Genomic DNA, 16,285 nt, shown 5'->3' on the forward strand with positions numbered 1-16,285 from the left:
AATCTCCCACTTCTTCATCTCCATGTGTGAGGACAGACCTGTGCCTGGGGAATGCCAGGACTAACCCTCCCAGCACTGCTACATACTGCAGACACTACACCGGAGACCATTCACACAGGGGAGATGCTGCATTGCTAGGCACAGATAATAATACTTTTCAGCGGGGTCTGGAACAAGGAGAGAGCAGTAACATGAGCCATAGTAAAGTGTGGGCAGCCCATGTCCACCCTGTGAGAAAGTTGTGCCCGCATGTGATGGGAGCACATGTGATGCCACCTGGATGCCCCGGTGCTATGGTAGGCGTGCCATGACCCTCCCAGTACCTGCTCATGCTCTCCACTGATCCTCCGGTGCAGGGCTAATCCCGGGCACAGCTTCCCAGTGCGTGCAGCATGTCGTCTCCTCACAGTCCACACCAGCACATCCCAACTCCCGGGCAGGAAAGTAATAATCCAGCGCTTATCCTCTTATGTCATCGTCCTTCTATCAGGGCTGAGAGGGAGATGTGCCCATGCTGCCCGGCTCCCGGCTGCACCCGCTGCTGCTGCTGCTGAGGCTGAGGCTGCTGTTGGACCTCTGTGTGTCTCAGGGGCGTGCACACACAACACACAAGCCTCTGCCACAGAGACACAGGGCAAGCTCCGAGCCCGCCCCCGCCCGCCTGACTGACAGCCGCTCGGCCAATCACTGCAAGGAGTGGGGGGGCGCATTCCCTCCAGTCACTCATGTTACACACATTCCTGGCATCCTCCCGCACTTGTGCTCCATGTTCCCCACACATTCCTGCCTCACACACCTCCTCACTCACACTTCTCCTGTAGCCTCTTATTGTTCTCCTCCTTAATACTTTTCATTACTGAGGCAAAGGTGTCTGTCTGTGTCACCCTCAGTGAGGAAAGACATGGGGACCTCTGGCTCCTAGCACCTACTTTTTAATGAATAAAGTCCTGGTGCCTGAAATAACGTTGTGGAGACCATTTTAGGCATTTCAGTGTTTTAGGATGGGGGATGGTGCCTGCATGCCACTGCAGCTTGGCCAGGCAGGGGTGTAAATTTAGGGGGACCCTAAGGTGTCTTGAGACTAATTCTATAACAATACATTATACTCAAGGGCCTATAGGTTAGTTATAGAGCCAAGCAACTCTAATACAGAGAAGTTCTGATTGTATAAGTAGCAAACTGCATTGTATCACTTGGTATCATGACTTCACATTAACACACCATATATGTAGAGCTATCCCCTTTACTACACTACCCAACCCTTTCTGATGATCATTGTGGGATTATTAATGGACACAACCATAGACAGAACAATCTTGTCTAACAGATTGGATAGAAGCAGCACAAAATGAGTGGCAGTATCTGACAGCTCTGGTGTTGCTTATCATTAGTTTCAATGATCAAGGAACAGTAGGAGGGACAAATAGATAATGGATGTCAGAATAAAATCTATCAAAAGATAACCACCCATCTCCAAGTATCCAATGGCTTCTTATATTGATCATTATTCATTTTGAGGGATACATACATGAAAACTCCAGTGCCTTTCTGGCAGGGCACATGCTCTTAATCTTGCCTGAACAAATATTGTAATAACAGAAGTTTGGACTATGAAGAACCAATTCACTTACACTAGTGTAATCCATGAGAACACACCTACTGAAGAATCAAAAACCTTTAACAGGGCTTCTATGCCAGAAAACTGTTGTAGAAGCCCTGAAATAATCACAAATGCTTATGCATCGCCAACAATTGCGATTATTTCCACCCTAATGCCAGCTCCACACCAAGGGGGCATGGAGAGATGTGAAGGGGCGAGGTATAGTGGGCGGTTCCTGCCCGACACCTCTGCAAAAGTAAAAAGTGAAAATTCCCCAACCTGGCGTAGCGCAGCCGCCACCACCATTGTCATACACACAGAAACACCAGCATATGATAAATAACCTCCTATGTTGCTTTACCAAAAAATAGACATCCTAAATAATGGTTCATGAATTCACCATCTTTGGATCGTCGAGTGTCCAGACAGAAGATCCAAAAAGCCTCCCTGAATTTTTAGAACCCTTTAGTTTCCTAACTTTCTCTATTGTGAAAGCAGATATTGTAATATCATTCATTCTTTGATATTACCTTTACACGTGGCTTCATGCATCTGGATTTAGAGTACATTGCTTATTTAAGTTCACCTCTTCACAACCCACCCCCTCCAAACTTTCTTTCTTTCATACTAACTCCTTTTGCCCTTCTTTCCTGTGCTTTCAGTGTGTGCATTATTCCATTTTCCTATTTATATCCAGTCCAGTTCCGTTAGGTCTTCCTATTACTTTCTATTGAATACAATTTCAATCTTCTTGTCTTATTTTCAGGAAGTTAGAATATTCATCTCCCAGACATCTTGCTTCCACTTCCACTTAATGATCTTATATTATTCTCTCCAGTATTTCTCTAGTTAATGTAATCTTTCTCAACTAAGATCCATTCATTACACTATTTAATAATGAATCAAAACATTATGAAGTGTTGCAGAGGAATGTATAATACAGTGTATTTACATGTATTAGGAGTATAAACAGTTCAAACAACAACAGTCCCATAAGATGTGGATTACACACTGGTAGCAGGAAAGCTCCAGTCCATGGTAGTTTATCAAGACTCTGGTGAGTCCTATATACATGTTTGGTTAGAAAAAGATGGCTGCTTTCTGCTTCCAAAAATCGGTAACAAGTTGTGTCTCTGTTTACTACATTTAAGCAGCAATACAACACATGGCCTGTGCAAGAAAGCAGAATTCTGCTTTTCAACTGCACAGGCCCCACAGACACGCTGGAACTTATAGTAAATGTTAGAGCTGTGTATAATACATGTTCATCGTTGTCAAATGTGGCAAAGACAAAGTTACATCTTTTCCCCTCTTCTAATAGTGACCTGCACTACAGTTGAAAGCAGGGGTTTAACTACAAGGGTAGCAGCCAAAGCAGCTGCTATGGGACACTCAGTGTCACGGGGCCCCAGCATCTGAGGTATTAGGGGGTATTAGACACGTATATGCTGTATGTTTGTATACGGTATTGTATTTATGTGTGTATTTGCTGTGTGTATATACTCCATATGTGTGTTCAAATGTGATGTGTATATGCTGCAAGGGTGTAAATGCTGTATATATGTATATCTGGTGTGTATATAGTGTATGCGTATTTATGCTGTATGTGCATGTATTGTATATACGTATATACAGTAAATGTGTGAATATGAGGGTATAAATGTGTGGGATTTTAACTCAAATGTATGCGATGGGACCCTGCCTTTCCTAATTATGCCCTTGGTTGGAAGCAAAAGGAAAGGTGTTAAACTGCATGACAATATACTGGTAGTAGTTTCCAAATTCTGCTCACAGATTGCCACTGCAGTATTGTGTGTAAGTCTGGATCAAACTTAAACTAGTAGTATGCTCAAGTATGGTAGTAAAGAAAGATTGCAGTTAATATCGGTTGCTCAGTAATTGAAAGCTCCTATTAAGCCATCGTATAGGCATCAGAGAAAAATGCCACATGGTATCATTTTTGTTACATATACCTCAAATAGGAAAGTGAAGTGGACTACACTTTACTATGTAGTGAATGAAAAGGTAGTAATGATGTGTGTAGTGTTGAATGGTAAGGGATACACTTTTGGCGTTCAACAGTGAATGGGGCCCTATGGATAAGGATAGCTTAAAGGCAGACAGACAATGGCAAGGAAGCCGAGCAGACCTATCTATCTGCCATTTTAGAGAAAATAAAATTTCCCTGTTTTCCTACAGTTAAAAAGGAGCTGTCACCTGTAAAAACTGCACTACTAAAGTAAGCAGCTCCTAGTGCTACAACTGATGTAGCAGTGTTACACTACTAGCGTTATCAGAAACCTTCAATAAAGCTAGCAGACTCTGCTGCGCTGTACACTAAAAACGCCGGACCGCTCTGTAAGTGGTTGTGCGTATTCATAAGGGGGCGGGATTAGGGGCAGTGACTGCCGCATGAAGCCTGGCGGTCACCGCCGGCCTATGGAATGAGAGGGACGGTCAGGGGGAGTGCCTTGGACCGTCCCATTATGAATACGCCCAACCGCTTACAGGGCGGACCGGCATTTCTTTTGTACAGTGCGGCAGTGTCTGCTAGCGTTATCAGGTCACAATAACGCTAGCAGTGTAACACTGCTACATCTGTTGTAGCACTAAGAGCAGCTTACTTTAGTAAGTAGCTCCTAGTGCCGTTTTTTCCAAGTGATAGGTCCTCTTTAAACCAGTTTTCTCTGCTGCCCATCATCACCCTGCACCACAATGTACAATGTTCCTTGCAGTAAAAAGTTATAAAGATAAAAAAGCTATGTCAAGAAAGCTAATAAAATATACAACACATCACTGCTTACATCTGTGAAGTAATTTTGGGATCTGGTAGCATTTCAATAAGTGTGGCTGACATGCTAAGTGTCACGTAAAACCTTTCTAAAGTACATGTGAATACTGAACATGGTGTAAAGTCAAAATTTAAGCAGAGACTCACATTTAAATACTCTGCATGCATTTTCTCTTTGGATCCTATAGTAGGTGACTTATACATCCTTTTTCCAGTCCCTTTTTTAATGATAACACTGCATAAAATGTAGATATAACTTCATATGGTATACCAATACAGCCACTCTATATAAGAAGGAACTGTAAGCACAAACAGTAATAAAATGTAACGTTTCTTGCCAAAAATCCTGTAATGAATAATTTGCCAAATTAAAATGGTCTTTTAAAAGACTTCATTTCATTTGAAGGTCAACTTGACTTTTTTTACCCATTCAATTAAGCATATTGCAAGATCTGTGAACTTTCATTATATTTAGAGAGCAGGCATAAGGAAACATTTGGCCATCATCCTCCTGCAATTCACTAGATGAAGTGAGGCCAAGAGGCAAATTCATGCCCTGCTCCTATTTCCTGCAAATTTCCACTGATCCCTTTATGTGATCCAGCCTTTCCTTTCAGAGTGTAATCTTCCATCCAGGCGTTTCAATCTGCCTGTAAACACACTGCTTCTCTCTAGAACGTCTCCACATTCAAGAGTTACAAGCGTGATACTAAGTTTGGCTTATCACACAATATGTTTTTTTCTTGGTTTTATAAACAGCATGGGTCTCTGCTCTCCCCCCTTTCTTGCCAGCATCACAGAACAAATCAGAATGAACTAGACTTCCTCCCCCTTTTCTTCCACAGGCCTGTACAGTGAATTCCTCGTATCAGATTTCAGCCTTTTGCTTTTATAAGAAAGCAGAAGGGGCCCTAAGAACAGTTGCAAAGAAAGATGCAATCATCCATTTTTACTCCATTTTTTACCCTTTGTGCTACTTCTTGTGTGTGTGTGTTGTTTCAAATATAAACTTTATGTTAAGTTACCACAAGTGGAAACATATTCCATTTTTTCCAGGCGAAAGAGACCACAGCTTATTTACAGATGAAAAGAAATCTGAAGACCACCTTCTTCATATCCACATTCTATATGCTTCTGTTTATCTGTGTAGCACAGTCCGCATTAATCTCTCAGGTCTGCATAATGACGTGAATCTATTATCGTCTAAATGTACATTTCGTATGCTTACCATGAAATAAAGTTTTACTTTATCTTTGTAAACCTACTGTACACTATGGTATCATTTATAGGGTGGTATTCAGCTCAGTATTTTCCATCTGTAGGTGTAAGCCAAAGCCAGGAGTGTTCAAGAAAATATGAAATATACAGAATATACAGTGTTTAAAATTATAGTTAGGAAGTTAAAAGACTTGATGTATAAGAATAGTTGTAGTTTAGTAGTTATTAGACTTGGGGTCTAAGTGTTCAGGAGGTCTGTAGACCTGTTATACAGTTGTGCATGTGTAAAAAGACTAAAGAAGTCTCTGCAGCAAAGATGCTTAGGATTCATTTTAAAGAATGTCAAACCTTTAGCAATTTCAGTCCTCCAGTAAGTGAATCCTGCAAGCTAAAAGCCTAAAAATGTTTACTAAAATAAATAATAATCATCATATCCATCGGAAATGAACAGGAGTAGGAAATGAACATGAGTGTAGTCTATTAGCCCCCCCCCCTTCCCTCTGCAGCAGTTGGTAAAATCTGTTACTGCCAGCACTTAATAGCCAGCAAAGAGCAACTTCACAAGCAAACATATGGGTGCACAATCCCCATCACAACCTCCTGCCTCCCAAACTGAAGCACTGTAGTGGCACAACAATAATCTCTGCCATATGGAGCACTAGTTTCATTTCAGCAGAAGTGCTTCTTTGTGATGGCACTGAAAACAACTATCCTATTATTAGGTTTATACAACATGCAGTATGATATGAGACTTCTCTTCCCATACAAATGAATACAACATGTAAAATGCTTGAACGTATAAGCTATTATACATATCAAGAACTATAGGCCACGTTATTCAACCATCTGCAAATGCCTTGTCACGGCTGCATCTACATGTTACAAAGTGATTCTACCAAATGTAATAAAAAATATGGTAACACAAAAGAGTTTACTGATTTGCCAGGTCAATATGTTTCAATGTTGTGGAAGCTCCTAATTTACATATTGTCAGTCCAGGGGGTAATAATGACAATAAGAAAGCAAAGAGGATAATCAAAATAATTAGCAATTTGTTGATGTTGATGAGTACTAATGGATATATAAAACATCCCTGTGCCTGGAGAGTTCCTCTAGTATGCATGATTTGGCAAAAGAATGCATGTTGTGCCAGCAATTACCATCATATAGCTAATGCACTTATCAAGCAGAACATTAGATAGACATGATTCTTTATAATGCTCCCACATCCGCACATACTAGTTTATAACTAATTGTAAAACCACCTTGAATGGTATGTTAAAAAAATAAAAACAACAAAACAAATTAAATTCAACACAAATATGTGTAGAGCTGCAATAGTACTACCGAAATGCAAGGTTGTTATACACTACACAGCCATGGCCTTTCTCTATTCTCTATTTAGAAATCCATTCTCCATTCTCTATTTAGAAATCTTTGATACATTCCGAACAGTTTGATTCTCATTTGAACGTTTTTTTTATTGTTAATGTTAGATTTTCAGTCAATAAAATCTGTGTAGAACACCATAATCCTTCATTTATATTTCAGAGTTTTATGTGTGTAATTGAAGCACTCGGGTGCACTGGTGTGTAATCTAGCACAGCACAGCACCTCTGCTTTGAGTAACTGCTGTAGTATCCAAACAGAAGTCACTCAACAAAGGGAGGAGGGCTGTTCTATGGTCAGTGAGGAGATCTCGAACAGTTCAGTGTGTCACAGTTCATAGGGACGAACTGTCAGAGAGTCTTTTAGGGAAGAGTGTGTGGACCCTAAGTCTTCCGACACCCGGAGTCTAAGTGGGACCAGGTCTTCACCAGAGCCCGCCTCAAAGCGGGATGGTCTTGCTGCGGCGGGGTGCCACCAGGTCTTTCCACGGGTGTGGCTAAGCCTGCTGTGGCAGCCAAGGTAGTACAGCAGGAAATGCAGGAAACAGTCCAAGCCTAAGATGACAGCAGGAACACGGAGGAACACTGGTAATGCTTGGCACGGACTGAAGGCACCATTGGACACAGGAAGTGGCACACGGTACAAGAACGGAGGAACAGGACCACGGGAACACAGCAGACATGGGAAACACAGCAGACATGGGACACTCGAATCGCAGGAACACTGGAGGGCTTTCACTTAGCCAGCGCCAATCAGCCAGCGCCAATCAGGAGGAAGCTGGCCCTTTAAAGACGAGGAGAGCCGGCGCGCACACGCCCTAGGAGCGGGGCCATGCGCGGCCTGGTTGGACGGGAAGCAGATTCGTGGAGAGGTGAGTCTGGGCCAGGGGGCGCTGTGCCACAGGAAGAGGCACGGATGTGCCCACGATTTGCGACAAGGATCGCGGGTCCATCCATGACACAGTGAAGAGATCTCCTGCAGGGAACCGAAGGGGTAGACCGCAGGGAAGGGTGGGTTACTGTTGGTTGATTAGAAAAAAATTGTCACTATAGCAGCAATTACTAGCCTATTACTATTGCTAAACCACGACAAGCAAATGAAAAGTTATATGAGCCCTTTCGCCCACTTAGTCATTGACAGCTTTTTTAAGTTCAAGAGTTTCAGAATAGATGGAGTTTGTATACACAAAGGGGGAGATTTATCAGAAGTGTTTAAAAATGAAAGTTTAGCTCTATGGTATTGTAGTGCTTCGTTATCTTTCTTATCAATTTGTTGATAAGTCAGAAATCAGTGAGAATTGCACCATAAACTATCTTCACCAGTTTTAGACAGTTTTCAGGCACTTTAATGGCAAGTATGACAAAGGAGGTTTGCATCAAAAAATAATTTTGGCACAGTTTTCAGGCGTAAACTAAGCCAACTGATAGGAGGTGCAAACTATGACTAGAAAATCTTACACTACACCAAATCAGTCATTGAGCATCAGGCACAGTGATAAATCTTGTGCAGCAAAAGACTGTCTAGTCCTACTTTGCACTATCTTACCTTACAACACTTTTGATAAATCTGCCACAATATGTTAAATGACCTATAATTATAACATACCTGGTGTAACACCTCTTATTTGTGAACTTTAGATACAGTATTTGTAAAGGCACAGACAGTAATTTTCGGAATCAGTAATAAAATGGCATTGGGATTAATCTGTACCTTTGTACAGGCAGTGCCCGGGTTACGTGCAAGATAGGTTCCTTGGGTTTGTACTTAAGTTGAATTTGTATGTTAGTCGGAACTGTATATTTTATAGTTGTAGCTCCAGACAAAAATATTTTTTGTATCAGTGACAATTGGATTTTCAAAATGTTTTGCAGTGATGGGAAAGAGGATTATCAATAAAGCTTCATTAAAGACATCATTGCAGCCAGAGAGTAAAGTATCCAGAGAGCTTCACCAGAAGTCACATTGGGCAGAGGGGTCTGTCTGTAAGTCAGGCGTCGTTAAGTAGAGGACCACCTGTATTTGTAGTGACTCCATCATAGAGGCTAAGGTTATTAACATTGGTTGTGCTGGACTTTTTTTGCGATTTTTGCCACGGTAACATAGAGGCACTAACCGACAGATTTATCAAAGGGCCAAAGCCACTTTAATAAATTTGACATGTCGTGGAGCTCCAAAGACATAGGGGGATATTTATCAGGACCTCTGTGCAACGCCTCTGCCTAATGATAAATAACCTCCTTGTCTTAAAATTTCATGTAAGTATTCACCAGAAGATTTTTAGGTTAATCTTTGGCAGCCACCCAAATATCTGTGAAAAGGTTAATAAGACAATGCTGTTTTATATTGTCTCAGGAAATGTATGAACTACATTTTTCAAGTAAGCTGCTATATTCTTTTACACATTCAGCAGATTGCCAGGAAAAACCTTCAATTAATCCTAAAATAAGGAAGATTTCTAAGAGTAAAATCTAACTTTTCTTGTATCAATAATTTGCTTTAAGTGTAACACTCACTTCTAGTGTTTATCAAGACTTCCTATCAATACTTTAACATAGTAGTTGTAAAAAAAAACACAAACAGTGTAATGCAAGCTCCCTGGGCTTCGGGTCCGAGACCAGAAGTGAAATGCATCCAGTGACTACGTATCCATCAGTGGCATTATTGATCACATGTGTGTTAATATGTGTTGACACAGTTCGCATTGTTTCAGCCCCAAAATTGCTATACACTATTGGCACTATACAATAATCAAAATTAAAGGGGTTGTCCACTTTCAGCAAATAATTGATATAGTTTGTGTAAGGGAAAGTTATACAATCTTCCAATATAATTTCTTTATCAATTTCTCACAGTTTTCTAGATCTCTGCTTGCTTTCCTGCTATAGAAAGCTTCTAGGATTACTTCCAGTGAATAGAAATCTATCCATGGTCTTCTGAAGGACACACAAGTGCAGGACCATTATATCACACGGCTCTGATTACTCTCAGTGATATAACGGCTCATGCACCTGCATGTCCATCACAAGGACATGAGAGATCCAGAAAACCTTGAGGAATTGGTACAGAAAGTATATTGAAAATTGTATAACTTTTCATTACATAAACAATATCAATTATTTGCTGAAAATTGCCAACCCTTCTAACTAAATGTTGTTTCTGAAAATAGCTTAGAATAGAGGCTAGTAGTGAATGAATATGCAGGGACCAGTTATATAACTAGTAGATAATCTAACTACCTATATACTTTAGTATTAGCCGAATATAAGCTAAAAAAAACTAAACTCAGCTTATAATCGCGTCTATAAAAAAAATAAAATGTACTGCTCATCTTTCTGACACTCCCTTCCCCCTGGCAGGTATTCTTCTTCATTGCTGTCGGCTGGTGATCACAGGTCCTTGAGCGCTGGCCACACACACTATGGGGAATACTTATCAGGAACTCTGCGCCACATCAGTTGCTAGCACTTTCGATTATTTGCCCCAATCCACCACCTTCAGGCCAGTGGGGTGTGAAGGGGGGGCTCCACCGGGAGTGGGCCTGTGTGGGGCATTACTGTCCCCAGGCAGGTGCACTCGTTGCTGCCGTAGACTTTTCACATGTGAAAAGTCACCGGTTGCCTTTAGAATAAACGCAGCGCAGAAGCCTGCCCAATACATCAAGAGGCGATTGCTGGTGTATGATAAATATTCCCCTATGTTTGCGCAGGACCCGTGACCGGCCGCTAACAATGAAGAGGAAGACCTGCAAGGGAAACATACAAAGGTGACATACAAGGGGCTGACAGGCTGTGTATCAAAGCAAATGAGCTGGCAGGCTATATACTGGGGGAAATATGGTGGCTGGCTATATACTGGGGGGGGGGGCATTTGCTGGCTGGCTATATACTGTAGGGAATGTGCTGGCAGGCTATTCCTGGGGCAGGGGATAGCTATATACTGAAGGGCATGTGCTGGTAGACTATATAATGTGGAGCATGAGCTAGATGGCTATATACTGGGGGCATGTACTGGCTATATACTGGAGGGGCATGGGGTTGGCTATATACTGGAGGGAAGGGGGCTGACTATATACTGGGGCATGGGATGGCTGGCTATATACTGGGTGGGCATGTGATTGCTGGATATATACTGGGGGCATATGCTGGCTGGCTATATACTGGGGGGCATGTGCTGGCTGGCTATATACTAGAGGACATGTGCTGGATGGCTATATACTGTGTCATGGGCTGACTGGCTATATAATGGGGGGCAGAGGGCTGGCTATCTACTGGGGGAAAGCTGAGACCAATGCATTCCCCATCCTAGACTTATACTCGAGTCAATAATTTTTCCCAGTTTTTTGTGGTAAAATGAAGTATCATGGTTTATTCTTGGGTCGGATTATACTCGAGTATATACGGTTTGAACATGGTGCACAATTCTTGAAGTTCCCTTTATATGTTTATAAAGTTGGAAATGTTTTGGTAAATTTACAGTAAAAGAGAAATATCCACTTTATACCATTATTTCTCTATTAATTATTATTTTGTAGTTGAAGGATAATGATGACCATGGATCACAAGAGATACTTTATAGGAGTGATCCAACTCAAACACAGTACCAATAACAATCAATAAGAAACCATAAGATTTAGCTGTCATTATTATGCTAATGAAGAAGGGTTACTGCATGGTGTAACAGCTTGTGAAGCTACATTGGGGAGAGGCTCTAGTAACATCCCCCAGAGCCCTTCATGAGCATAATTTTGAAAGTTGATTTTAGAAGGAAGGAGGCCTTGGATAACAAATACAAAAAGATTACAGGTATTTTGCAAGTAGACATAAACAAAATGTAAACATTTTATTCAGTTAGTTTGAGTCTAGGATTTGCAAAATACAGATTTGTAAGCACACCTATATGGCTGAAACTATTTAGTATTCTCTACTGTCCCCATAAAAGATTTAAAGATTTATCCTATTTTATTCAAGGTAAACTGCTTTCAGTAACATAATACAGCTTGGTGAGCTTAGCTATGTACACTTTGCTACTTTTGTAGGTTATCTGCCATCAGCTGACTGGTATGCATATAGAAAATCGCAAATAATGGTAGGCTGGTGAAATAGAAGAGTTCTAATATACCAGTGCAAAACCTGGATGTAAAACAATATGTTGCAAGTCATTTTCAATTTCAAGCTTGAAAGTTTGGCTCACCTCACAACTGAACACGCGTGTACATGCCCTGAAGCTCTAGACATGCACAAGCAACAACTGAACAAGGTTAGGATGTTGCTGTAAAAGTTTCAGGCACGCGGCTGCACACGGGAGTGCTACTATACTATATGCTGTATTTTACTACTGTAATAACCAAAAAGATGTATTATTTTTATTCTACATTTCCATTTACTGTTCTAATCATTTGTTCCCGTTTCATCCTTCATCTATATAGGTGCATATGATTAAAAGGGGTTTTCTGGACTAAAAATATTGATGACCTATCCTCGCCAGACAGCTCCATCTTCTCTTTCATGTAGTTTACTCTAGGTCAACTCCCATTCATTTTAATGAGAGCAAAGCTGAAGCGATCTGGTTAGCCTTTCCACTGAGAACAGTGCTGTTTACTTTCTTTTCCTTTGATTATTTATCACCTGCTGAGAGCAGTGCTATGTGTTAGACTCTTGCAAATGTAACATTGATGACCAATAATAAAGCAGTCACCATCTGACACCCAGTGTTGGCACCCATCCTAATCATGGGTATAAGCCCTTAGAATTAGGGTTCAAATTGCACTCTTGCACTCTGCCATATCGAATGACATTGTTACCCACACATGGCCTCAAAAGGGGGAGCAATCTGGGGGGCTACTGAAGCTCCCATGGCTCTTATTGAACTCTGCCATATTGAATGACATTGTTACCCACACATGGCCTCAAAAGGGGGAGCAATCTGGGGGCCTACTGAAGCTCCCATGGCTCTTATTGAACATTTTGTATAAGCCTACCCTCACAAGGCTGTTTTACATAGGAAAGACAACATATGCTGTATGGCAACATTGCTCATAAAAGTGTATAGTAAAGTATTTACCCACTGAGACACAGGCCTGTGTACCTCACTGCACAACATCTAGCAGAAGTAGCTTTTTTATTCTGTGTTCACTACAGCGGGGTTGTTAGAAATGTCTTTCTTCCCTGCAGATCCCTCTCTACTGAACAAAAGATTGACTGAACTGCTGCACATCCTGGTTAGATTACGGTTATCAAAGGAGGCTCCCATTTTTCATGGTTTCTTTTCCATATTTCAATACCCTTGCTGCCCATCCCATGTGTGCTTGTTTTTACTTACTGGGGGGTTAACATATGCTGTTGCATGATGTGGTAGTGCACAATGCACCTACCCATGCACCTCCTGAGGCTCTGGTCTTCTGAAATATCCAATGGGCTGATGTGGTAGGGCAGTTCGAGGCCAGGTTCCGCTGGTGTAAAATTGCGCTATAGCCAGTTCACTGTCAGGCACGGCCCACTTTATGAGCACTTGGTGTGGGGTTAGCTTAAAGGGGTAAATAGTCACAATTCCTGGCTTTGCACAAGGAATTGCAACTATATCAGGGCTTGTATGCCTGCTTTGATAAATTTGCAGTACAGTATATCAACCTGGTGGGATCCTTAAAGGGGTTATGCCACGAAACAATTGACTACAAAAAGCTGTCAAAGAGGTTAAAATATTTCAAAAATCTATTTGTCATGGTTACCTGGAAGTAAAAGTACCTTTCTATTTGTTATTATGATGCTTGTTCAGCCTCTATTCTGTTCCACACAGAAGCAGATGTGGGAGGGGCCAGGCACATGCACAGCACTGACAGCTGCAGTTATTGCACAACTCAGTGCTACAGAGCGCTCAGCCTTCAGAGTCTCCTTCCACCTGCTGTGCTCAAATAGTCCCTGCATTTACTGATCCAATAGAAGTCCAATTGAAATGTGTCATACGCCCCATGTTAAAAGTGCACCAAAAAAAGTTGGTGCAGTCTGTCAAAGCAGTGCAGGGGTACCAGATTCATGAAGAACGTGCGCCAGAAATCCTGAATCTGGCGCCCCCTGCACACTACACAGGTCACTGCACATAGTACACATGTACTATGTATTCTCACAGCATCATGGTTGGTCAGGCTGACATGCATGGCGGAAGTCTAGGTGGTTGCAGGGGAGGCAAACCCCACGTGTATCGTCACTCCAAAGTGCCACTTACCCCTGAGGAAGTCACTTTGAAGAGAGGATACGCATGGAGTTTGCTGTCCCTGCATTTTTCTAGACCTCCGACATATTTACACTTTACTGTCCGCCTGACCGACCATGATGCTGTGAGAATACATTGTTTTGCTCTTCTTGTATGCATTGATTGTACAAAATTAGGTGCAATAGTTGTTTTTATAACTTTTACTAATAAACTTTTGTATTTTTGTATGTTGATTGAATCTCTTTCTGTGTATTTTGTAAGGAATTGCAACCAAATCACTAGATAGATAGATATGTGATAGATAGATAGATAGATAGATAGATAGATAGGAGATAGATAGATAGATAGATATGTGATAGATAGATAGATATGTGATAGATAGATAGATAGATAGATAGATAGATAGATAGATAGATAGATAGATAGATAGATATGTGATAGATAGATAGATATGTGATAGATAGATATGTGATAGATATGTGATAGATAGATAGATAGATAGATATGTGATAGATAGATAGATAGATAGATAGATAGATAGATAGATAGATAGATAGATAGGAGATAGATAGATATGTGATAGATAGATAGATAGATAGATAGATAGATAGATGGATGGATATGTGATAGATAGATAGATAGATAGATAGATAGATAGATGGATATGTGATAGATAGATGGATATGTGATAGAGAGATAGGAGATAGAGATAGATATGTGATAGATAGATAGATGGATATGTAATAGATATGTGATAGATAGATAGATAGATAGATAGATAGATAGATAGAGAGAGAGATAGATAGATAGATAGATAGAGAGATAGATAGGAGATAGAGAGATAGATAGATGACAGCTTCTCACATGTTGCTGATGTTTAGCGACTTCCCTGCTAGTCAGGCACAGGGGCCCCTTTGCAGGAGAGCAGGGTAACATGGAGGGACAGTGCATGGTGGAGAGTACAGGAGGAGGACTGCATCAGGAGAGGTCAGAGCTCAGCCTGTTACTTGTGTTATCTCTGCAGCCTCCTGTGTGACCTGACTAATGGTGGAGGGAGGAAGGGCTGCTACATTGCTATGATCCATGTTAGGGGAGGACTCCTCTGGGCAGACATGTCTGGCTGCAGTTACCTTGTATCTGCTGCTGTAGGCCCCTGTGTAGCTGGTGAGCAGTGGCCATCACAGCACAATCTCTGCCCCTCCTTCTCTCTCACCTCCTATTGGCTGCAGTGTGTCAGGTGACCTCTCAGTGTGCAGAGGAGCTGTGAGCCCGTGGAGTGATCTGTAGTGGAGAACAGCTGACTGACTCCCTGTGCGCAGACTCGGCCAGATCAGCTGTTGCTCAGGACGGGACACAGCTACCACCGGGGGGCGCCAGCAACCAGAACAAAAAACACTTATTTTGTAATAAGTGTAAATGGTGAAAGTACTTGTCACAATGCATTGGACCCAATTACAGAAATGTGCAATGGTGACACAACCCCTTTAAAGGTCTATTACAAAAATGGCATCCAAAATATAATAATTGTACAAATAAGAAAATAGCATAGTTTATATGTCTTGTAATATGCATTAATAAATAATTATATATATAAAAAAAAGTATATTTTAAAAAATATTCACAATATGGATATAGAGCACATTAATAACAACTTGCCACATTAAAAAGCAATACTGGCTGATGCTTAGAAATGAGCCTAATTCTATGCTGTATTTACTCCATTACTTTAAGTAGACAATGCAACTAGCGTCTGGTTTGGCTGAGAAGAGTTAAACAGCCACAATGATTGCAATGAGAAGCCCTTTCACATTTTTACTACATCCTACAATTTGTTTCAATATTATTGACACTTCCTTCAAATCATGATTGATTGTGTGTAACGTACATAGGTAAGAAAATCACAAGCACTAGTTAATCAAGGGTGTTTGCAAAGCGTAGCTCGCATTTATGCACAAAGATGTTTGCCAGAATCCATTATGTAAATGTTGGATTGATACCTACAATTTATTAAAACTGCAACAAAGCACTGTCTATGCTTAAACAGCATTAAAACACTTGTGAAAATCTGTAGATCAGTCAAT

At 41.1% G+C, this 16,285-nt stretch overlaps 1 protein-coding gene across 43 annotated transcripts in view; it reads right to left on the minus strand.

Annotated features, from left to right (window-relative positions):
• PTPRD (protein tyrosine phosphatase receptor type D) overlaps positions 1–16,285 on the minus strand; it is a 1,096,207-nt gene that overhangs the window by 269,817 nt on the left and 810,105 nt on the right. The window contains exon 1 of one of the 43 annotated variants that reach the window (XM_072152295.1): positions 324–611. The exons of the other annotated variants lie outside the window; for them this stretch is intronic. The gene's annotated coding sequence lies outside the window, so the exon portion shown is untranslated. Of the gene's footprint in view, positions 1–323; positions 612–16,285 lie in introns of those variants that run through there. 43 annotated transcript variants of the gene reach the window in all.

The sequence above is a fragment of the Engystomops pustulosus genome, chromosome 1 (assembly GCF_040894005.1).
Source record: "Engystomops pustulosus chromosome 1, aEngPut4.maternal, whole genome shotgun sequence".
Lineage (NCBI taxonomy): Eukaryota > Metazoa > Chordata > Amphibia > Anura > Leptodactylidae > Engystomops > Engystomops pustulosus.